The following is a 26424-nucleotide window of genomic DNA, read 5'->3' as shown; positions in this document are numbered from 1 at the left end:
AGAGCTCAGCTTTGGCTAAGTTATAGAAAGCTCTGCTTGGTGCACACGGCCTAAAAGGAGAAGTGTTGCTCGGCACCTGCCTTGGAGGATGAGGCTTCAGGGGTGGCAAACAGAGCTCAGCTTTGGCTAAGTTATAGAAAGCTCTGCTTGGTGCACACGGCCTAAAAGGAGAAGTGTTGCTCGGCACCTGCCTTGGAGGATGAGGCTTCAGGGGTGGCAAACAGAGCTCAGCTTTGGCTGTGTTATAGAGAGCTCTGCTTGGTTGGTGGTAAACAGACCCTGAACCTGGCTTGGTGTCTAAACCAGAGACCTCAGCTGGCGGTGTGTCACAGATAGCCCGGCATGCGGTGCGGCTCCAAGGGCCTGATTGGGGCTGTGACGCAGAGATCTTGGCCTTTCGTGCAGCAGAGAGAGCTCGTATGGTGGTATAGCACAGCGGGCCGAGCTGTGGGCGATGTACTGAGAGCCCAGTTGAAGGGTGGCCCAAAGATCCCAGCTGAAGGTCTGGCACAGAGCGCTCAGGTGTTGGTGTAGAACAAACAGCCTGACTTGGGGTACGTCTCAGAGGGTCCAGCTGGTTGTGTATGGCTGTGGGTGGGCCACAGAGTTCCCGGCTGGTGGGATGGCGCAGTGAGCCCTGCTGGATAGTCCCACGGAAAATACAGCTTGGCGGGTGGCAGAGAGACCCTGGCTGGCACATAGAGGTCATTTCTAAGGAGAAATAATAAAATAAAAAATATTTAAAGATTTCAAAATTTAAATGGAAGTGTTATGTAATCTAACAATGAACATCAGAATCTATATCCTATGAACTGTATATGACTGGGCTTTAAGTCGTCTAAAATCTCCAGAACACAACTAGCTAGTGCAGGTCAGTAGATGGCAAAAATCATTTCAGTTGTTACTCAGGTGTTATAAGCAATAAGCCCCCCTAACCATAAATTAGAGATATTAGAAGTCACCTCATATTTCTGTCACCGTTATAGTATCACTTTGGCATACTGACTGTATATGGTCACGGTAATTCTTGGTAACTTAATATCCTTAATGTCCTTTAAAAAAGTCTACATTAGCTGTGAGAGCCCAGATTACTATCTTTTCGAAGTCACTTGATGCCTGATGTCTAATATTTCTAGCATATAAATATCCTGGCTAAAATGTTAATATATGCTTATCTTTTCACCAGAGGGCAGTAGAAATGTAAATAACAATAATTTGCATATCATATCATGTATGATGGGATCTAAGAATTTCACTTTTAAATAAAAGAAGATATGTAGCGGGGATGGAATATGAGCTATATTTATTTTGTACAATATTTTGACATTGGTTTGTCATGGGAAATTAATTATAACAGGCATGTCAGCCGGTCACGTAGTAACCCGCTCATCCCAGTGGTATACCCACTTATTGTGGACTGTACTTCTAATATTATTTACCATTTATGGTTTATACACCACTTCCCCACCTTCTCCATTGTATAAACTGTCTATAGCCAGACCCTTCCTCCCATCATCATAGCCAGAAAGCTTAGAGGAAAAGATTCAATATATCAGCGTTATCAGACAAAAGATTGTTATAGTTACCTTTACTTTGCTGAATTTAGTAGAGGTGCTTCAGCGTCTTGTTCAGTATCATCCGAAATAACATCTAAAACTGAGGAGCTAAGTGCTGGGAGCGGATTTTATAGGCAGCTATTGTGATGATTTGCACCATTATGACATCACTCACCTTTACAATTCAGATCAGACAGGGGATGAACTGTTGATAAATGCTAAGTCTTTGCATAAAAACAGACCTGTCCTTTTGGCACTATCGAATTGCTTATAAAGCATTAGTCAATATTTTTTTAAGCATTTTTAATAAAGTTTTACACATAAAAAGTATATGAATAATGCTCTATTACTACACAATAGAACAGGCCATCTTCTAAAATCTTAAACAATACATTATTGTTGGTCATACCTTTTGATGTTTATAAAGGTATTCAACGGTGTTACTCTGGATGTTAAGCTACAACACTTTTGTTTCTTGAACAGGTTTCTGTTTATTAAAGATGACAGCAACAGTTGAATGCAGTTACTCACAGTTGCTTGTAGTACAGCAGGCAATTCAGGCAATAACAGTTTATGCAGTCTTGTATGCACATACACTTATACATATGGGGGTATAGACTATCTCATACTTGCCAACATTTTTTTTTCTTTTTCCGGGAGATGCCGGCTGGGACGTGGGCGTGTAGGGGGCGGGGCTGCGAAATCGCGTCATTTTGGCCCCGCCCCCGTGACGGAATGACGCAAATCGCGGCGTTTAAACTAAATTTTTCCCCCTTCCTATCAGGGAGATTGCCACACTCGTCCGGGAGACTCTCGCAAAATGCGGGAGTCTCCCGGACAATCCGGGAGAGTTGGCAAGTATGGACTATCTCATACAGTATAGATGCAGGCAGGTTCTTTAATATACTACACGTCCATGTAGTATTACTGTGTTGTGGGCACAGACTCCTCTAATACTAACAGGGAGCCTCTGGTCACCTTCCATTATGCTCTTTGGGCACTTTGTATACTCTGGCACGCAGCTACTAATGCTCCGACTGGTCCGTACACTGTCTGACTGAAAAGTATAATGTGTAATTTTCCTTATTGTCAGGACAGGAGAATGAGATAAATCACTTACATAAAGTATAGACAATGTTGTCAGTATTGTGTGGTAATCTCGTATTATTGTAATGTGATGTCCCTTTTATACATTTCTGTAAAACTAGATTTAATGGGAATGTTCACCCACAACTTGATTTTCCAACAGTCCAGAACTGGTCTCCTTTATACAGCTAGAAGACCCTGCCATGTGAACTTTCCATTCATACGAACATTGCCAGAACAATTCTCATCCCATAGGTGAAGGTCTCTTGGCTCTGATCCTGTTCCTTACTGCAGTATCTCCTACCATCATTACCAAGTGCTCTGTTCCTGACTGCAGTATATCCTACCAGCATTACCAAGTGCTATGTTCCTGACTGCTGTATATCCTACCAGCATTATCAAATGCTTTGTTCCTGACTGCAGTATCTCCTACCAGCATTACCAAGTGCTCTGGTCCTGACTGCTGTATATCCTACCAGCATTAACAAGTGCTATGTTCCTGACTGCTGTATATCCTACCAGCATTATCAAGTGCTCTGTTCCTGACTGCAGTATCTCCTACCAGCATTACCAAGTGCTCTGTTCCTGACTGCAGTATCTCCTACCAGCATTATCAAATTCTCTGTTCCTGACTGCTGTATATCCTACCAGCATTATCAAATGCTTTGTTCCTGACTGCTGTATATCCTACCAGCATTACCAAGTGCTCTGTTCCTGACTGCAGTATCTCCTACCAGCATTACCAAGTGCTCTGTTCCTGACTGCAGTATCTCCAGTCAGCAGTACAAAGAGCCTCTGATCTTGTCCACGGCATCCTCCTATCCTCCTCCTGCATCCATCTCACACACTTCACTGTTGGTTCAGTGTCCCATTGGTTGCTCCACCAGGTGCCAGTTCTGAGTATCCTGTGGTCCACTCAAGCTATGAGTTCCTTGTAGCAGGTTCCAGGACTATGTGATTTAATGAGAGGACTATGTGATTTTTGAGTGGTAGCCATAGGGATCAACAGACATCCACATTACCAGAGTAGTGAATTAAAAACATTATGGGTAATGCACATTCAAAACACAAGTCCTACTTGTGGAGACTATGATGGCACGTCATCTGTTATATATAACTGCAAACTATATTTCTGAATAATAAATGTGATGTGTTGTTTATACTACATTTATTAATTATCAAAAACAATGTTCCTAAAATGCTTCCAAAAAACTTGAATTAATATGAAAAGTGATAACGTTTTTTGAGCAACGTTATAATAGAGTATTAGAACTGGACTATATATTTCATGCAGTGAAACCTTCATTATTTACAGAAATTTGATCATGTTATTATCACATTATTTTTGGAATTAAAATGACTGGTCCTTATATTATTTTAAAGCAAGTCAGAAATTACTATTTTTCATCATTTAATGTAATAGTTGATGCCGAGCTGTGAGATAATGTTTTAATCTTATTTATTTACCACACTAAATTTTATGTAAGTAAAACATTATTTATGTACTCAAGCTAAATTGTAGTGTGCTTAGTTAAAGCAAATAATAATTTAGTAACCCAAAGACAACTGACGGTCTAAATTTAATGAGCAATTTAACAATAAAAACAGTCCTTCAGTTAAACTGTTACAGACCAATTAAATCCACAATTTGGCATTAATGTATATAAGACTACTGAGCTGAATAATGTACCTGAAATAAGTGAAGTGTTTATACTTTACTAGGTTTGTCTATTGTGCTCTCTTTCATCTTACTACAGAGACTGTCATGTTAGGAGGGTGGTGCTTCTAAATCTAAGCCAGCAAAGTGTGAATAAAAGGCTTGCAGACTTTCTTTGCAAAAATAAACATAATCTGCAAAGCACAAAATGACTGATAAACAAAGTAAAGTCCTCTTTGGTTATATCACGCACCTTTATTTGCACTTGTGTGCCTAGATTCACCCCAAAATGCATGGTTTTGTGAAGCAAGAAAACAATGTGTGTGGAGGAGCATAGGCTTGCATTGGACCCAATCAGGCTTTCCGATACCCTTCTTTAGATGCTCTCCGAAAACCTCTTTTTTACAGCTTACCATATTCCTAATAACACTATGTAAGCTTTCTAATGAGCAGGGTGCTTCATACCCTTTGTTTTCATTAGAGATGCTCACTGACCCCTGTGTTTTGGTTTTGGTTTTGGATCTGAATTAGCTTCGTGTTTAGGTTTTGGTTTTGGCAAAACCACCATTGTGTGTTTTTGTTTTGGTTTTGGATAGAGATGCTCACTGACCCCCGTGTTTTGGTTTTGGATCTGGATTAGCTTCGTGTTTTGGTTTTGGGTTTGGAAAAATCACCCTTGTGTGTTTTGGTTTTGGTTTTGGATTTGGATTTTTTTTATAGAAAAAATGCTAAAATATGCTAAAATCACATAATTTTGCTCTTTTTTAAATCCTACATTATTATTAACCTCACTAACACTAATTTCAAGTAATTTGCAGTCAGTTTTGACCACCTCACAGGTCACATTATTATTTTCATACACTTTTGGACCAATACTGCAGCGACCTGGCTGGATGGTAAGCGACAGAGCAATGACTCAAACACATGGCAGTTCCTAGCACATCTTGGACACATTGGCACACAGCAGGGGCAGAAAAGAAAAGTGGTGCAAGATGGAATTGTCCTTGGATCATGAAATCAGTTATGGTTCATTTGATTGCTCCACCCGTTCCTTGGATAACTGGGGTAATTCTACAGCTAATACATGGACAGAGTGAAGCGGGTGGTCATGTACAAGGAGACACTCAAAGGTGGGAAAGAGATCCCAGATATCCCCACCATGCTGCGCACCTTCTTTGTCTGCAACTGCATCTGCAGAACTCTTATTGAAAAGAACATTTGCTCTGCTGAGAAGTCCATGTCTCGCTTTTTCCTCCTGCCTCTTTGAAGGACCCTTGGTTGGGACAAGTGGGATAGCTCCTTCCCTTACAACTGGACTACACCTTGGTGAGCGAGCACCATCTGGAGGGACTTAAACCAGACTTGTAGAAGCCAAAAACTGTCCACAAGCTCATCAGAGCTAAAGACATTATGTAGTCTGTTCCAGGGCTCCCTGCTGCAACAACAAAACACATGTGGGAGAATGTGGCTATCCAGAGGGGTCTGCCTCTCAGGACATTCATGCACTCTAGGAACCTGTGCCGATATGTTCACTGCCCCTTCTGCATTACCAGAAGAGAAACAGCACAGCGTATTTTTTGGGACTGCCCACTGCACACACACTGTTGCATGCCTTGGAACATGAACATAAGGACAGTGTGCCCAGAACTTGCCTTTCATACCATTTGGTATTTTATGTATTATTTCCTGGGACCCATATCATTGGGGCAATCCAGGAGGCCTGGAGCCTAATGAACTGCTTTATGGACGCTATTTGGCTGGCCAGGAATCATCTTGAAAAGGGAGAAGATGACCATCCAGGACTGTCGCAGGCTGATCCACAGCCTACTAAGAGACTATAACATCATTGACAGTCCTGAGGAAGAGAAAGATGATTCATTTTCTGTCTTCCTCGTCTCCTTCTCCCCCATGTGTCTGTTTATTCAATATAACACTTTTGAATTTGCCTGCAAATTCAGAAGACAAGCCTGCTAGCCCTCCTATTTTTATTTCAGCAATGACAGTTAGCAATGGAGCTCTTGTCTTTGGGTGTATATAACACCCTACCATTTTTGGTGCAAATTCAGAAGAAAAGCCTGCAAAGACTAATATATTTGTATTTCAGCAATTACAATTAGCAATGGAGCTCTTCTCTTTGTGTGTAACCTATATAACGCAGTAGAATTTGCCTGCAAATTCAGAAGACAAGCCTGCTTGTCTTCCTATTCATCAATGACTCTTAGCACTGGAACACTCGTCTTTGGGTGTATATTAGACCCTACACTTAATAGTGCAAATTCAGAAAAAAAGACTCCAAAGAACCTGTATATTAGTATTTCAGCAATGACAACATTACCAACGCAGCTCTTCTATTTGGGTGTATATTAGAACCTACACTTATTAGTGCAAATTCAGAAAAAAAGACTGCAAGGACTGGTATATTAGTATTTCATGTCTTTGGGTGTATATAACACCATACACTTTTTGTACACTTCACCTACTCTCTTTCTCAATCTATCCTATCCCTTCTGTATCCCTCTCTCAAATGGCGCTAGATCACAGTTGAGGACAATATTTATACATTCAAAAACTCGCGAGATCCGATGACGTCACAACGACGTCTGCCTCAATTTGGATTCCGAATTGGCGCGAAAGTACCGAGCCGACTCAACTCGGTACTCGGATCCCCTTAGTTCGGGTGGGCTCGGTTTTCGGGAGACCGAACCCTTCCATCTCTACCTATAACAACCAATTAGATACAAGCTGTCATTTTGTAGAATGTACTAAATAAAGGATAACTAGAATCTGATTTGTTGCTATAGGCAACATCTCCAGTTATTCAGAACCCACAGTTTAGTAAATATACCCAGTGGTTTTAAGCTTCAGGTTTGTGTTTGGTATTAATTCCTTATTACCCTGTGAATAATGAATTATATATTTTAGAACATGATCGAGCATTACATAATAAGTGGTCATGCTTCGAGGTCTTTGCAGTGTGTGTATGTATGAATATGAACCTATTATGATATTATGGAATATGGAGATTATTTTAGATGTTAAATGTACAAAATAGACCCTTTTGGTCTATGTTGCAAATAAAAACTTTAACCTATCTATGAGTATTTGCTGTATATTCTCTCTAGTATAGTGTACACATTACTGCTCCCATCTTGGTGGGTAGGCGTACCGAGTCCGCCTCATCATCTGGCCGACATCAACAGCTTTCAACAATCCTTATAATTATGAATCTTGCAGCTCTTTGCTCTACCATGAGGTGTGTGTGTGTGTGTGTGTGTGTGTGTGTAAGGTGCCTTGTGAGCTACTGTATAAATAGCGTGAAAAAGGAACTGAAATATAAAATTTGAAGTTCAAGACTGAAACCTAATACATGGTTGAGTTCAAATCAATGAATTGCTAAAATTACAACTATTGATCCAATTAATTGATGGATGAAAATATAGGGTTCTCCCATTGCTAGAACAAAACAGTAGCACTTTCAGACAGTATGAAAATAACGTTTCCTATGTGTTTGCTTTCTGTCCATTGTGTTGCCTTTTTACTAATTAAAAAAAAAATCACCTCCTAGTGGAAACAGACTACTTTACCATCAATTCATAAACTAAGCAAATTTGTTTTACCAGAATTTGATTAGGTTCTGTCAGATATGGGATCCCTGGTTTAATTATAACCCCACCCCCACAGGACCCTTTTAGAAACATAAGCTCCCTTGAAACACTGTATTTGTCAGAATTTACCATATTAAGGCATATTGCTAATATTTTAGTATATGCCCTCCTTCCCTTCCCCATGGCCTCATTATTCTTCTTTTTTATCCGTCCTCTTTTTCCCTTGTTGCTACACTTACTAAAAATGAATACAGATTTTGGTAAAAAACAAATAAATAAGCCCCTGGCACATTCAACAAACAAAACTCACTTCTCGAAAAATTCCCACCTCACTCAGCGTTAGCCTTGCTGTGAGTTGAAGCCTTTTCCTGGTGTAGCCTAATTTGGCTACAAGCTCACTCTTTGGGCTAGATTTACTAAGCTGCGGGTTTAAAAAGGGGGGATGTTGCCTTTAGCAACCAATCAGATTCTAGCTTTCATTTATTTAGTACATTCTACAAAATGACAGCTTGTCGAAGTCAGCAAATTGGATAAAGTCATTTCAATTAAAATCGAGCAAACTTAGTTGTCTTTGTCTGAAAAGATGCGTATGGTACGCTACGGCGTAAAAGGGCACATTACAACGTAAAAGGGCGTACGCAGCCACAACACGTTGCACCAACAGTATTAGTCTTTTTACATACATTCGCACAAATACGCTCACTTGTAAAATGGTACACATTAATGGTAGTTGCAACACATAGTCATTTATGTCGAAATATAGTAGTATTTATGTTTTATATTAAAGTTATATGCATATTAGTGAAATATATGGAACAGGTTGAATGAATCATATCATGTGTGGTATCATAATAAACCTCTTAACATTTGCTACTGTTTGGTTCACTCTGCGAAGGAATCGCAGAATGCATACACAAGTTATGAATGATAGGGAATTATGAACTACTTAAGACTAAGGAATCTTGGCGGGAAGAGCAGAGCATACCCCCTGGAGAGATGACCCCCTCCTTTGGATTCTTGATGAGGAACTAGCCAATGATTGACAACCCCTTGGACCTTCCTGAAACCTGGACCAATAGAAGCAAGCTATACCATCTTCATTGTATTACTGTATTCCTGTGTGCATATAAGCAGCAGCTTCACATCTAGTGTTCAGACATCTTGTCCCCAGACTTCAGGATTGAATGACTGTACACTGGATCCAGAGCGCCTGCGATAAGTAACGGCTGTACTTATTATCACTTCGCTTGAATATATTATACTACTTTTTGCGAATAAATCTTTGTGCGTTGGAAACACAAATCGAGGTTCGACAATCGTTATTGGTTAGCGACAATACGCACTTTACAATTTGGGGGCTCGTGAGCTTTGGAGGTTTCGTTGCTGGACGATACGCAAGACCAACGGATTTCGGTTCCGCAACAAAGGGTGGAGACGCGTCATATACGGGTAAGAACGCAATGTGTTCAAAACCTGAATTTTACTCTGTGTTGTGAAACCGAATGTCCGTTTTGCATTGTCTAGGGCACGCTAACTAGAACCTAGGGACAAAAGAGAAAACTGTTTCTTTTACTGTCATTGTGCGTTTTAACTGTATTGCATTGCTTAGCGTATGTGTATTTCCTGCTGTGCGTACGCGGACTTCTGGTAGATTTGCCACGTGGTTAAACAACCGTTTTGATAGTTATTATATGTGCATAGTATAATTACTTGTGAAAACCTCTGAGACATTATTACTGTTGTTGGGAACTTTTGATTTTCTGCGCAGAAAAGGTGCATAGTGTGTGATTTTGTAACGTAGATACACTGTTTACTATTCATTGTGCTCAGTTGCTGTCTGACGAGGCGGGTTGCCCAACTGAAGGACGGTATACAGGGCAGGTATACCGAAGGCGAAACGGGTTTTCGCAAAGCGCCACCAATAGATCGCAAGGTTTGCTAATAACTAGTATTGGTAGGCAGTGCGATCTAACCGCACGACAACCTTTAGTGCGAATTGGTGAAGCAGCTAGGAGGAATTATATTGGAAAGGCTGGTTGATTGTATCGACTTTGTTCTCCCAGTTATAATAAACTCAACAGATTTTTGTGGTTTAGCCAGGGTATCGAGGAGCTGATAGCCCTTGGGTCCCACAGTGATTTTGTCTGTGTTAGGGGTCCTTGTTTAGTACAAGAGGAAGCGAGTGGACGCAGCTTGAGCAAATACGTCCACAGCCAGTAAGAGATCTCTAGCGTTAGAGAGTTTGTAGCAAATTGTTGAAAGTGTTTTAGGAAGTGTGGTCTGCATAGATTGGTGTTGTTCAACATGGGTTCTAAGCATACGCTAGAGATGGCCAGTGTACTGCCTAAGGAAGGTCCTATTGGTTCAGCGAGATTTCTCATGTGTAAGAAATATGGTGCATACGCAACTGCGTATTGCGACACGTGGGTCAAGATGACCAAAGATTGTGATAGGCCTTTCCCAACAATGGGGAGTTTTAATGCAGAGGTACTAAATACTGTAAAAGATAAAGTATGGTTGATTAAGTCAACGAAAAAGAGAAATAGACATAATGATTGTTTAAAATTGTGGCAAATGGAAGGTAACACGTGGCAGAGCAGCGAATGCACAGCGGAAGTAGGCGTGGCGAAAAGCGCACGCAGGGCGGAAGTAGCCGTTGAGAAGCGTGGCGGACTCAGCGCAAAACATCAGATCTATGATGATTTCCCTGCATGCTGAAGCAACTATGTCTCCCTCTATACTCTTATATTTAACAAGCACTGCACCTGCTTGTAAACCATGTGTGCAGCATCAAAGACAGTGGAGAGTAGAAGCGCAGGTATAAATCCATACCGTCACATATATCTCCCCACCTCGACCACTATATATATGTGTATGTGTATATATATATATATGTATATATATATATATATATATATATATATATATATATATATATATATACATATATATATATATATATATATATATATATATATATATTGCTGTAACAAAACACAGGCAGGGCGCCTCATAGTGTAATACCAGGGTTGTAATAAACAAAGTGTGTATTAATATGCGTACCGTAAGGTTAGGATAGGCAATCTTGAAGTAAGATGTATCCTCTTTGAGAACTGTACCTCTGGATCTCAACTCAATGAAAAGATAATGCAGAAAGAGCAAACATAGCGTAATATTGCAATGTATAGTATAATACACCACGTGGAAGTGACAACACCGCTTACAACAAACTGCTTAGAGTGATTCAGGTGTTAACCCAGATGTATACCATTCAAGAGAGGACACCAGTATAACCACATCTATATATAGAAATGTATAGTATGCGTACCAGATGTCCCAGGGCAAATAGCACTTCTCAATCAATAAACAGGAAGCTTTCTTGTGTAAAACATGTGTTCCAATACCAAAGAGGTAATGGAAACACAGCTGATGATTAGCGGGGCTCGACGCGTTTCGTCTTGACAACAACAATAATTCCTCAGGAGCAGAGAAATCAATAGTATATGGAGAACATATCTCCGGTCATTTATAGACCTAGCGCGCCATATTGGCGCATGCTGGAATGTGCGCAGGTGAGAAAAATACAAAAAACTTTATTGAGACATTTAACACACCTAAAGTGCGCATATGCAGGATAACGCTAAGTACGATCGCTAAACTAGTGATCATGTAACCTGGTAAAACAATTTTTGAAAAAAATGTTTGCAAACAAAAGTCCATTCACAGTGCCTGATTACTTACATATCACTATGATATATAAAAAGTGTAAAAGTGCAAAGTGACTCAAAAGAGAACATCGTTGTGTAACGTTGCTTTGCAAGTCAAAACATGACCTACATTACATGTTTACAAATACATAATAAAAATACATAAGAGTAACATCATAAGTAGCAGATTCATAAATGATGTTAAATGGCTATTGAAAATCATATATTTATATATATATATATCTACTATATAAATGCCTAGTGGCGTGTGTGAAAAAATAAAAAACCAGGCTGCAGCGCCACCTGCTGGGCAGAGTTATACACTGACCTATATATTTCTTGAAGGAGAAGTGACAGTTGGGAGTGGTTGGTGGTTGCCGGGCGTAACAGTGGGGAGTTTTTAACACCTTAAGTAGCTTTATGAAGGATGTGGCGATGAAGATGAAGGATGAGGTGATGGAGAAAAATGATGAGGTGGTGACATGTGGACAAAACCACGTTAAAAAAAGGCCGCTTGCATCGGGAAGTAACGCTCTTCCCCTGAGGAGGCCTGGGCTAGGCCCAAATGCATGAGAAGAACCTTTTTAACACGTTAAGTAACTTGATTTGACTAGAATGCATGAGTATCATGCACGGGTTAACTTGTGTATATATATATGTGCTGCCCACAATCATTGATTGTGATGAGACCAATGCAAGGTGGTCCAGTAGGATCCTGGCCAGGTTTTAAGGGGGTTAGAGTCCATGTCGACCTCCTGTTCATGAATGCTGGGAAGAACTTTGATTCGGGGAGCCTGTTTTGAGTCCTCCAATGGATTGATTTAGACAAAACTTTCACAGACTGGTAACATTTGATCCCAGAGGACATACGAGGTTGTTGAGGTTCCAGTCGGACCTCCAATTAGTCTCCCATTAGTTTATGCTGACAAGAATTTTGATGTGGGGAGCCTTTTCTGGGCCTTACACTGGATCGATTTGGTTTGTTTGTCTGTCCAGTAATGCATTCGGAAACGCCTGCACTGATTGGGATGAAACCAATGCGAAGTGGTCCAGTTCGATCCTGTTCAGGTTTTAGGGTGGTTAAGATCCTGGTAGGACCTCCCGTTGGTGTACGCTGAGCAGAAATTTGATCCAGGGAGTCTGTTCTGAGCCTTCCACTTGATGGATTTGGACCAAGACTTCACAGACTGGTAACACTGGATCCCAGAAGACATACTAGCAGCTGAGGTCTCGGTCAGACCTCCCGTTGGTGTGCGTTGGCCAGAGCTTTGACCTGAGATACCTGTTCTGGGGCTTCCACTCGATGGATTTGTTTTTTTTGACTGTTCGGTTATGTATCGAGACACCCCTGTTTAGATTTGGATAAAACCCATGCAAGGTGGTCCAGTTGGATCCTGGTCAGGTTTTAGGAGGCTTCGGGTCCAGGTCGGTCATACCATTGATGTACGCTGGGCAGAACTTTAACTCTGGGAGCCTATTCTGAGCTTCCCACTTTATGGATTTGGACAAAAACATCACAGACTGGGAACACTAGATCCCAGAACACCTACTAGGGGGTTGAGCTACCAGTTGGACCTCCCGTTGGTATACACTGACCAGAACTTTGACCCGGGAAGCCTGTTCTGGGCCTTCTACTGGATGGATTTGGATGACATTAATATAAAAACAAAAATGACAATGCGCAGCCACCTAATGGGTGTGTTGGAGGAGCTTCTAAACTGCTTATTATTTTTAAAATGTTGACACTTACATGCAACTCATTGTTAACTCAATAACTTGAAGATTCAAACTCGGACAACGGCAGGTACTATATATGTATATATATATATATATATATATATATATATATATATATATATATATATATATATATATATATATACACATATACATATATATATATATATATATATATATATATATATATATCAAAATGATAAGTTATGGAAGGATGGCGCCTTCAGGTGTAAAAACAGATAGTTGTGTATATATAGTCAGTAAGCTCAGAGAGTCCAGAGAACATAAAATCCCGAGAAAATTAGTAATGCAGGTAGATATCAGCATATAGCAGCATATATCAGAAAATCAGGTGAGACACTGTGCAGATTAATAGTGTAGTAGTGTGCGTACCAGAAATAAATAAAATAACAGCTTATCTGTATATAGGCTCCTCAGTCATCCCAGGTGGTGATTTCCTTTGCTCGCAGAGAGAAGATGCAAATATAGTATGTTCTATTAATAACTGCTGCATCACCGCTCAATAGTAGGAAAGATATAAGAAAGGCATATGGTGTAGTATTTTTGCAAACAATTTATTCAGCAGAAAAAATATAAAATGCAAACTCACAATGAAGATACTAAATATAAGCTTATCTGTATAATATACAGGCGAGATCACTGGTAGTCATATCCCTGGATGTAGTTAAAGATGTCCCTCTATAGGCTCCATACAAAAGCTCAGGAAAGGGTGATATCTTAATTTGTTACTCCCAGTGTAGATCAGTGAAACAGGGTCTCAGATAGTACAGTTGTGGGCCTCAACGCGTTTCGTTCAGTTTGAACTTCATCAGGAGGATTTAGGTGATATTAAAAACTATGCGCTTTATATAGGGGTGTGTAGCGCCATTTTGCGCTAGAATCGCGGGCAAATGGTGCACCGGCCGCCATATTTTTTTCTTCCTCTACCCAAAAATCATGGCGTAATTAGTATATTAGTACATTCGTGGGATATGACTACCAGTGATCTCGCCTGTATATTATACAGATAAGCTTATATTTATTATCTTCATTGTGAGTTTGCATTTTATATTTTTTCTGCTGAATAAATTGTTTGCAAAAATACTACACCATATGGCTTTCTAATATCTTTCCTACTATTGAGCGGTGATGCAGCAGTTATTAATAGAACATACTATATTTGCATCTTGTCTCTGCGAGCAAAGGAAATCACCACCTGGGATGACTGAGGAGCCTATATACAGATAAGCTGTTATTTTACTTATTTCTGGTACGCACACTACTACACTATTAATCTGCACAGTGTCTCACCTGATTTTCTGATATATGCTGCTATATGCTGATATCTACCTGCATTACTAATTTTCTCGGGATTTTATGTTCTCTGGACTCTCTGAGCTTACTGACTAATATAGACACAATTATCTGTTTTTACACCTGAAGGAGCCGTCCTTCCATAACTTATCATTTTGATACCACTTTTCGGTCTAACCATCCGATATTGGAGACTTGGCTGCCACACATATTTGTGGAGGTGTTCTGTTTATGTTTTATATTTATTTATATCTTTGTTTATTATTACGTTTTGATTATCATTGTATTTATTATCCATACATTGGGTAAAGCGCCAATCTGATATTGTGGTCCATTCCATATATATATATATATATATATATATATATATATATATATATACATATATACACCAGTCTGAAGAGATAAGTTAGCTGGGATGAAGTAAAATATGTACCTGGATGGAGTTCCCCTATAAGCTGTTGCTCATGTTGCAACATTTCTCGGTGTTGATGGTAATATGTTGTATTTTTAAAAAATTATATTGAGAACGTTTGATACATGGTCATTTAGATGGTGAATTGTCACGGTTTGCTACTGGCTGTAGTTCAGCCTCTCCTCCCAAGAGATTGCACTGCTTTCGCCTGTTCCTGCCTGTGAAAACACCTGTGAGCTGATCCTGACTTTTTCCCTGGTATTGGACTAACTGCTTGTTCCTACATTTTGCACCTCCTTGTGTGACCAAGATCCCGGGTTTGTTTGACCATGCTCCTGCTTACTCCCTGGTATTATTGTGAATCTCCCAACTTCTGACCCCTGGCTTGCCTGAAACTCCTTTTGCCTAACTCTCCCGTGGATCATCCAGTGCTTCCAGATATCCAATACTTGCAGTCTATTGTCTAACTTGGAAAACCAGAGTTTCCAGCTTCTCACCATTATCTGACAACCCAGATATCATATACCTGCAGTCATCTGTCTAACTTGGAAAACCAGTGTCACCAGCTTCCCAGCTTACCCTTCCAAACCAGACACCCTGCAGCTGCTTTCATTTGCCATACTTGGAATCACCTGGGTCTCCCACAGTCATCCCGTTTTGCCTGGTCTCCAGCTTCCCAACCAAATCTGCTTACTCCAACTAACCTGTACCTGCAGTTGTGCCAGGTATCCAGTACTTCAGTCCTTCAGCTACCTCGGTATCCTGGGATCCTGTTTTACTGTTTTTATAGACTTGTGTTAGTTGCCTTATTATTTACTGCATCTCATTTTTACCTGTGTGACCTGTGTTTAAAATAAACCACGTTTGTTTCATTCACATTCTCTATGTGGGTATTGGGAATCTTGATAGAAATCTTTTGTGCATAGTTTATCTATTTTGCTTTTTGGAATGTTAATTTATGGATTGTTAGATTATAAACTTCTCTAGAGATCTGTAGTATATTGCCATTTTCCAACTACACCTTAACAAATAGTTAATTTTTTTCTGTAAACAAGCATTTATAGAAACCAGAAATATCCCCAAAACTTAGTTTACGTTGTTCCTTTGCTACCTATTTGCACATTATCTCTTACAAGAACTATATTTCTATTAGCTCCCCTTCTCTTGCACCAACATAACTTAAGACTGATATTGGTAAAGTTATTTATCATGTGTTAGGGTACAAAATGATGAGGTTTGTTACACAAAAGAGTGATCTATAATATTTTTGTTTATTTTTCACAAAAATGTTAAACGAAAACTACAAAAGAGTCAAAAATTAAGCCCACTTCGGTGTGTGGAGGTAGGTACACGAAGCCCGGCTTGGCAGGTTGTAAACCGTTCCTGTCTTGGTGGTTTGAATACAGAAGCAGGCTTGGTGGGTGGTGCATATAACCATATTTGGGGGCTGGTGGACAGAGCTATGGCTGTGTTATAGAGAGCTCTGCTTGGTGCACACGGCCTAAAAGGAGAAGTATTACTCGGCACCTGCCTTGGAGGATGAGGCTTCAGGGGTGGCAAACAGAGCTCAGCTTTGGCTAAGTTATAGAAAGCTCTGCTTGGTGCACACGGCCTAAAAGGAAAAGTGTTGCTCGGCACCTGCCTTGGAGGATGAGGCTTCAGGGGTGGCAAACAGAGCTCAGCTTTGGCTAAGTTATAGAAAGCTCTGCTTGGTGCACACGGCCTAAAAGGAGAAGTGTTGCTCGGCACCTGCCTTGGAGGATGAGGCTTCAGGGGTGGCAAACAGAGCTCAGCTTTGGCTAAGTTATAGAAAGCTCTGCTTGGTGCACACGGCCTAAAAGCAGAAGTGTTGCTCGGCACCTGCCTTGGAGGATGAGGCTTCAGGGGTGGCAAACAGAGCTCAGCTTTGGCTGTGTTATAGAGAGCTCTGCTTGGTTGGTGGTAAACAGACCCTGAACCTGGCTTGGTGTCTAAACCAGAGACCTCAGCTGGCGGTGTGTCACAGATAGCCCGGCATGCGGTGCGGCTCCAAGGGCCTGATTGGGGCTGTGACGCAGAGATCTTGGCCTTTCGTGCAGCAGAGAGAGCTCGTATGGTGGTATAGCACAGCGGGCCGAGCTGGGGGTGATGTACTGAGAGCCCAGTTGAAGGGTGGCCCAAAGATCCCAGCTGAAGGTCTGGCACAGAGCGCTGAGGTGGTGGTGTAGAACAAACAGCCTGACTTGGGGTACGTCTCAGAGGGTCCAGCTGGTTGTGTATGGCTGTGGGTGGGACACAGAGTTCCCGGCTGGTGGGATGGCGCAGTGAGCCCTGCTGGATAGTGCCACGGAAAATACAGCTTGGCGGGTGGCAGAGAGACCCTGGCTGGCTCATAGAGGTCATTTCTAAGGAGAAATAATAAAATAAAAAATATTTAAAGATTTCAAAATTTAAATGGAAGTGTTATGTAATCTAACAATGAACATCAGAATCTATATCCTATGAACTGTATATGACTGGGCTTTAAGTCGTCTAAAATCTCCAGAACACAACTAGCTAGTGCAGGTCAGTAGATGGCAAAAATCATTTCAGTTGTTACTCTGGTGTTATAAGCAATAAGCCCCCCTACCATAAATTAGAGATATTAGAAGTCACCTCATATTTCTGTCACCGTTATAGTATCACTTTGGCATACTGACTGTATATGGTCACGGTAATTCTTGGTAACTTAATATCCTTAATATCCTTTAAAAAAGTCTACATTAGCTGTGAGAGCCCAGATTACTATCTTTTCGAAGTCACTTGATGCCTGATGTCTAATATTTCTAGCACATAAATATCCTGGCTAAAATGTTAATATATGCTTATCTTTTCACCAGAGGGCAGTAGAAATGTAAATAACAATAATTTGCATATCATATCATGTATGATGGGATCTAAGAATTTCACTTTTAAATAAAAGAAGATATGTAGCGGGGATGGAGTATGAGCTATATTTATTTTGTACAATATTTTGACATTGGTTTGTCATGGGAAATTAATTATAACAGGCATGTCAGCCGGTCACGTAGCAACCCGCTCATCCCAGTGGTATACCCACTTATTGTGGACTGTACTTCTAATATTATTTACCATTTATGGTTTATACACCACTTCCCCACCTTCTCCATTGTATAAACTGTCTATGGCCAGACCCTTCCTCCCATCATCATAGCCAGAAAGCTTAGAGGAAAAGATTCAATATATCAGCGTTATCAGACAAAAGATTGTTATAGTTACCTTTACTTTGCTGAATTTAGTAGAGGTGCTTCAGCGTCTTGTTCAGTATCATCCGAAATAACATCTAAAACTGAGAAGCTAAGTGCTGGGAGCGGATTTTATAGGCAGCTATTGTGATGATTTGCACCATTATGACATCACTCACCTTTACAATTCAGATCAGACAGGGGATGAACTGTTGATAAATGCTAAGTCTTTGCATAAAAACAGACCTGTCCTTTTCACACTATCGAATTGCTTATAAAGCATCAGTCAATATTTGTTTAAGCATTTTTAATATAGTTTTACACATAAAAAGTATATGAATAATGCTCTATTACTACACAATAGAACAGGCCATCTTCTAAAATCTTAAACAATACATTATTGTTGGTCATACCTTTTGATGTTTATAAAGGTATTCAACGGTGTTACTCTGGATGTTAAGCTACAACACTTTTGTTTCTTGAACAGGTTTCTGTTTATTAAAGATGACAGCAACAGTTGAATGCAGTTACTCACAGTTGCTTGTAGTACAGCAGGCAATTCAGGCAATAACAGTTTATGCAGTCTTGTATGCACATACATTTATACATATGGGGGTATAGACTATCTCATACAGTATAGATGCAGGCAGGTTCTTTAATATACTACACGTCCATGTAGTATTACTGTGTTGTGGGCACAGACTCCTCTAATACTAACAGGGAGCCTCTGGTCACCTTCCATTATGCTCTTTGGGCACTTTGTATACTCTGGCACGCAGCTACTAATGCTGCGACTTTCCGTACACTGTCTGACTGAAAAGTATAATGTGCAATTTTCCTTATTGTCAGGACAGGAGAATGAGATAAATAACTTACATAAAGTATAGACAATGTTGTCAGTATTGTGTGGTAATCTCGTATTATTGTAATGTGATGTCCCTTTTATACATTTCTGTAAAACTAGATTTAATGGGAATGTTCACCCACAACTTGATTTTCCAACAGTCCAGAACTGGTCTCCTTTATACAGCTAGAAGACCCTGCCATGTGAACTTTCCATTCATACGAACATTGCCAGAACAATTCTCATCCCATAGGTGAAGGTCTCTTGGCTCTGATCCTGTTCCTTACTGCAGTATCTCCTACCATCATTACCAAGTGCTCTGTTCCTGACTGCAGTATCTCCTACCAGCATTACCAAGTGCTCTGTTCCTGACTGCAGTATATCCTACCAGCATTACCAAGTGCTATGTTCCTGACTGCTGTATATCCTACCAGCATTATCAAATGCTTTGTTCCTGACTGCAGTATCTCCTACCAGCATTACCCAGTGCTCTGTTCCTGACTGCAGTAAATCCTACCAGCATTACCAAGTGCTCTGTTCCTGACTGCAGTATATCCTACCAGCCATACCAAGTGCTCTGTTCCTGACTGCAGTATCTCCTACCAGCATTACCAAGTGCTATGTTCCTGACTGCTGTATATCCTACCAGCATTATCAAGTGCTCTGTTCCTGACTGCAGTATCTCCTACCAGCATTATCAAATTCTCTGTTCCTGACTGCTGTATATACTACCAGCATTATCAAATGCTTTGTTCCTGACTGCTGTATCTCCTACCAGCATTACCAAGTGCTCTGTTCCTGACTGCAGTATCTCCAGTCAGCAGTTCAAAGAGCCTCTGATCTTGTCCACGGCATCCTCCTATCCTCATCCTGCATCCATCTCACACACTTCACTGTGGGTTCAGTCTCCCATTGGTTGCTCCACCAGGTGCCAGTTCTGAGTATCCTGTGGTCCACTCCAGCTATGAGTTCCTTGTAGCAGGTTCCAGGACTATGTGATTTAATGAGAGGACTATGTGATTTTTAAGTGGTAGCCATAGGGATCAACAGACATCCACATTACCAGAGTAGTGAATTAAAAACATTATGGGTAATGCACATTCAAAACACAAGTCCTACTTGTGGAGACTCTGATGGCACGTCATCTGTTATATATAACTGCAAACTATATTTCTGAATAATAAATGTGATGTGTTGTTTATACTACATTTATTAATTATCAAAAACAATGTTCCTAAAATGCTTCCAAAAAACTTGAATTAATATGAAAAGTGATAACGTTTTTTGAGCAACGTTATATTAGAGTAATAGAACTGGACTATATATTTCATGCAGTGAAACCTTCATTATTTACAGAAATTTGATCATGTTGTTATCACATTATTTTTGGAATTAAAATGACTGGTCCTTATATTATTTTAAAGCAAGTCAGAAATTACTATTTTTCATCAATTAATGTAGTAGTTGATGCCGAGCTGTGAGATAATGTTTTAATCTTATTTATTTACCACACTAAATTTTATGTAAGTAAAACATTATTTATGTACTCAAGCTAAATTGTAGTGTGCTTAGTTAAAGCAAATAATAATTTAGTAACCCAAAGACAACTGACGGTCTAAATTTAATGAGCAATTTAACAATAAAAACAGTCCTTCAGTTAAACTGTTACAGACCAATTAAATCCACAATTTGGCATTAATGTATATAAGACTACTGAGCTGAATAATGTACCTGAAATAAGTGAAGTGTTTATACTTTACTAGGTTTGTCTATTGTGCTCTCTTTCATCTTACTACAGAGACTGTCATGTTAGGAGGGCGGTGCTTCTAAATCTAAGCCAGCAAAGTGTGAATAAAAGGCTTGCAGACTTTCTTTGCAAAAATAAACATAATCTGCAAAGCACAAAATGACTGATAAACAAAGTAAAGTCCTCTGGTTATATCACGCACCTTTATTTGCACTTGTGTGCCTAGATTCACCCCAAAATGCATGGTTTTGTGAAGCAAGAAAACAATGTGTGTGGAGGAGTATAGGCTTGCATTGGACCCAATCAGGCTTTCCGATACCCTTCTTTAGATGCTCTCCGAAAACCTCTTTTTTAGAGCTTACCATATTCCTAATAACACTATGTAAGCTTTCTAATGAGCAGGGTGCTCCATACCCTTTGTTTTCATTAGAGATGCTCACTGACCCCTGTGTTTTGGTTTTGGTTTTGGATCTGAATTAGCTTCGTGTTTAGGTTTTGGTTTTGGCAAAACCACCATTGTGTGTTTTTGTTTTGGTTTTGGATAGAGATGCTCACTGACCCCCGTGTTTTGGTTTTGGATCTGGATTAGCTTCGTGTTTTGGTTTTGGGTTTGGAAAAATCACCCTTGTGTGTTTTGGTTTTGGTTTTGGTTTTGGATCTGGATTTTTTTTTATAGAAAAAATGCTAAAATATGCTAAAATCACATAATTTTGCTCTTTTTTAAATCCTACATTATTATTAACCTCACTAACACTAATTTCAAGTAATTTGCAGTCAGTTTGACCACCTCACAGGTCACATTATTATTTTCATACACTTTTGGACCAATACTGCAGCGACCTGGCTGGATGGTAAGCGACAGAGCAATGACTCAAACACATGGCAGTTCCTAGCACATCTTGGACACATTGGCACACAGCAGGGGCAGAAAAGAAAAGTGGTGCAAGATGGAATTGTCCTTGGATCATGAAATCAGTTATGGTTCATTTGATTGCTCCACCCGTTCCTTGGATAACTGGGGTAATTCTACAGCTAATACATGGACAAAGTGAAGCGGGTGGTCATGTACAAGGAGACACTCAAAGGTGGGAAAGGGATCCCAGATATCCCCACCATGCTGCGCACCTTCTTTGTCTGCAACTGCATCTGCAGAACTCTTATTGAAAAGAACATTTGCTCTGCTGAGAAGTCCATGTCTCGCTTTTTCCTCCTGCCTCTTTGAAGGACCCTTGGTTGGGACAAGTGGGATAGCTCCTTCCCTTACAACTGGACTACACCTTGGTGAGCGAGCACCATCTGGAGGGACTTAAACCAGACTTGTAGAAGCCAAAAACTGTCCACAAGCTCATCAGAGCTAAAGACATTATGTAGTCTGTTCCAGGGCTCCCTGCTGCAACAACAAAACACATGTGGGAGAATGTGGCTATCCAGGGGGTCTGCCTCTCAGGACATTCATGCACTCTAGGAACCTGTGCCGATATGTTCACTGCCCCTTCTGCATTACCAGAAGAGAAACAGCACAGTGTATTTTTTGGGACTGCCCACTGCACACACACTGTTGCATGCCTTGGAACATGAACATAAGGACAGTGTGCCCAGAACTTGCCTTTCATACCATTTGGTATTTTATGTATTATGTCCTGGGACCCATATCATTGGGGCAATCCAGGAGGCCTGGAGCCTAATGAACTGCTTTAAGGACGCTATTTGGCTGGCCAGGAATCATCATGAAAAGGGAGAAGATGACCATCCAGGACTGTCGCAGGCTGATCCACAGCCTACTAAGAGACTATAACATCATTGACAGTCCTGAGGAAGAGAAAGATGATTCATTTTCTGTCTTCCTCGTCTCCTTCTCCCCCATGTGTCTGTTTATTCAATATAACACTTTTGAATTTGCCTGCAAATTCAGAAGACAAGCCTGCTAGCCCTCCTATTTTTATTTCAGCAATGACAGTTAGCAATGGAGCTCTTGTCTTTGGGTGTATATAACACCCTACCATTTTTGGTGCAAATTCATAAGAAAAGCCTGCAAAGACTAATATATTTGTATTTCAGCAATTACAATTAGCAATGGAGCAATGGAGCTCTTCTCTTTGTGTGTAACCTATATAACGCAGTAGAATTTGCCTGCAAATTCAGAAGACAAGCCTGCTTGTCTTCCTATTCATCAATGACTCTTAGCACTGGAGCACTCGTCTTTGGGTGTATATTAGACCCTACACTTAATAGTGCAAATTCAGAAAAAAAGACTCCAAAGTACCTGTATATTAGTATTTCAGCAATGACAACATTACCAACGCAGCTCTTCTATTTGGGTGTATATTAGAACCTACACTTATTAGTGCAAATTCAGAAAAAAAGACTGCAAGGACTGGTATATTAGTATTTCATGTCTTTGGGTGTATATAACACCATACACTTTTTGTACACTTCACCTACTCTCTTTCTCAATCTATCCTATCCCTTCTGTATCCCTCTCTCAAATGGTGCTAGATCACAGTTGAGGACAATATTTATACATTCAAAAACTCGCGAGATCCGATGACGTCACAACGACGTCTGCCTCAATTTGGATTCCGATTTGGCGCGAAAGTACCGAGCCGACTCAACTCGGTACTCGGATCCCCTTAGTTCGGGTGGGCTCGGTTTTCGGGAGACCGAGCCCGTCCATCTCTACCTATAACAACCAATTAGATACTAGCTGTCATTTTGTAGAATGTAGTAAATAAAGGATAACTAGAATCTGATTTGTTGCTATAGGCAACATCTCCAGTTATTCAGAACCCACAGTTTAGTAAATATACCCAGTGGTTTTAAGCTTCAGGTTTGTGTTTGGTATTAATTGTTTGGTATTAATTCCTTATTACCCTGTGAATAATGAATTATATATTTTAGAACATGATCGAGCATTACATAATAAGTGGTCATGCTTCGAGGTCTTTGCAGCGTGTGTATGTATGAATATGAACCTATTATGATATTATGGAATATGGAGATTATTTTAGATGTTAAATGTACAAAATAGACCCTTTTGGTCTATGTTGCAAATAAAAACTTTAACCTATCTATGAGTATTTGCTGTATATTCTCTCTAGTATAGTGTACACATTACTGCTCCCATCTTGGTGGGTAGGCGTACCGAGTCCACCTCATCATCTGGCCGACATCAACAGCTTTCAACAATCCTTATAATTATGAATCTTGCAGCTCTTTGCTCTACCATGAGGTGTGTGTGTGTGTGTGCGTGTGTGTGTAAGGTGCCTTGTGAGCTACTGTATAGATAGCGTGAAAAAGGAAGTAAAGTATAAAATTTGAAGTTCAAGACTGAAACCTAATACATGGTTGAGTTCAAATCAATGAATTGCTAAAATTACAACTATTGATCCAATTAATTGATGGATGAAAATATAGGGTTCTCCCATTGCTAGAACAAAACAGTAGCACTTTCAGACAGTATGAAAATAACGTTTCCTATGTGTTTGCTTTCTGTCCATTGTGTTGCCTTTTTACTAATTAAAAAAAAACATCACCTCCTAGTGGAAACAGACTACTTTACCATCAATTCATAAACTAAGCAACAAAATTTGTTTTACCAGAATTTGATTAGGTTCTGTCAGATATGGGATCCCTGGTTTAATTATAACCCCACCCCCACAGGACCCTTTTAGAAACATAAGCTCCCTTGAAACACTGTATTTGTCAGAATTTACCATATTAAGGCATATTGCTAATATTTTAGTATATGCCCTCCTTCCCTTCCCCATGGCCTCATTATTCTTCTTTTTTATCCGTCCTCTTTTTCCCTTGTTGCTACACTTACTAAAAATGAATACAGATTTTGGTAAAAAAACAAATAAATAAGCCCCTGGCACATTCAACAAACAAAACTCACTTCTCGAAAAATTCCCACCTCACTCAGCGTTAGCCTTGCTGTGAGTTGAAGCCTTTTCCTGGTGTAGCCTAATTTGGCTACAAGCTCACTCTTTGGGCTAGATTTACTAAGCTGCGGGTTTAAAAAGGGGGGATGTTGCCTTTAGCAACCAATCAGATTCTAGCTTTCATTTATTTAGTACATTCTACAAAATGACAGCTTGTCGAAGTCAGCAAATTGGATAAAGTCATTTCAATTAAAATCGAGCAAACTTGGTTGTCTTTGTCTGAAAAGATGCGTATGGTACGCTACGGCGTAAAAGGGTACGTTACAACGTAAAAGGGCGTACGCAGCCACAACACGTGGCACCAACAGTAATAGTCTTTTTACATACATTCGCACAAACACGCTTACTTGTAAAATAGTACACATTAATGGTAGTTGCAACACATAGTCATTTATGTCGAAATATAGTAGTATTTATGTTTTATATTAAAGTTATATGCATATTAGTGAAATATATGGAACAGGTTGAATGAATCATATCATGTGTGGTATCATAATAAACCTCTTAACATTTGCTACTGTTTGGTTCACTCTGCGAAGGAATCGCAGAATGCATACACAAGTTATGAATGATAGGGAATTATGAACTACTTAAGACTAAGGAATCTTGGCGGGAAGAGCAGAGCATACCCCCTGGAGAGATGACCCCCTCCTTTGGATTCTTGATGAGGAACTAGCCAATGATTGACAACCCCTTGGACCTTCCTGAAACCTGGACCAATAGAAGCAAGCTATACCATCTTCATTGTATTACTGTATTCCTGTGTGCATATAAGCAGCAGCTTCACATCTAGTGTTCAGACATCTTGTCCCCAGACTTCAGGATTGAATGACTGTACACTGGATCCAGAGCGCCTGCGATAAGTAACGGCTGTACTTATTATCACTTCGCTTGAATATATTATACTACTTTTTGCGAATAAATCTTTGTGCGTTGGAAACACAAATCGAGGTTCGACAATCGTTATTGGTTAGCGACAATACGCACTTAACAATTTGGGGGCTCGTGAGCTTTGGAGGTTTCGTTGCCGGACGATACGCAAGACCAACGGATTTCGGTTCCGCAACAAAGGGTGGAGACGCGTCATATACGGGTAAGAACGCAATGTGTTCAAAACCTGAATTTTACTCTGTGTTGTGAAACCGAATGTCCGTTTTGCATTGTCTAGGGCACGCTAACTAGAACCTAAGGACAAAAGAGAAAACTGTTTCTTTTACTGTCATTGTGCATTTTAACTGTATTGCATTGCTTAGCGTATGTGTATTTCCTGCTGTGCGTAGGCGGACTTCCGGTAGATTTGCCACGTGGTTAAACAACCGTTTTGATAGTTATTATATGTGCATAGTATAATTACTTGTGAAAACCTCTGAGACATTATTACTGTTGTTGGGAACTTTTGATTTTCTGCGCAGAAAAGGTGTATATTGTGTGATTTTGTAACGTAGATACACTGTTTACTATTCATTGTGCTCAGTTGCTGTCTGACGAGGCGGGTTGCCCAATTGAAGGACGGTATACAGGGCAGGTATACCGAAGGCGAAACGGGTTTTCGCAAAGCGCCACCAATAGATCGCAAGGATTGCTAATAACT

This window comes from Mixophyes fleayi, chromosome 1 (assembly GCF_038048845.1).
Source record: "Mixophyes fleayi isolate aMixFle1 chromosome 1, aMixFle1.hap1, whole genome shotgun sequence".
NCBI classification, from domain to species: Eukaryota; Metazoa; Chordata; class Amphibia; order Anura; family Limnodynastidae; genus Mixophyes; species Mixophyes fleayi.
Note: the sequence above shows the minus strand (reverse complement) of the source record.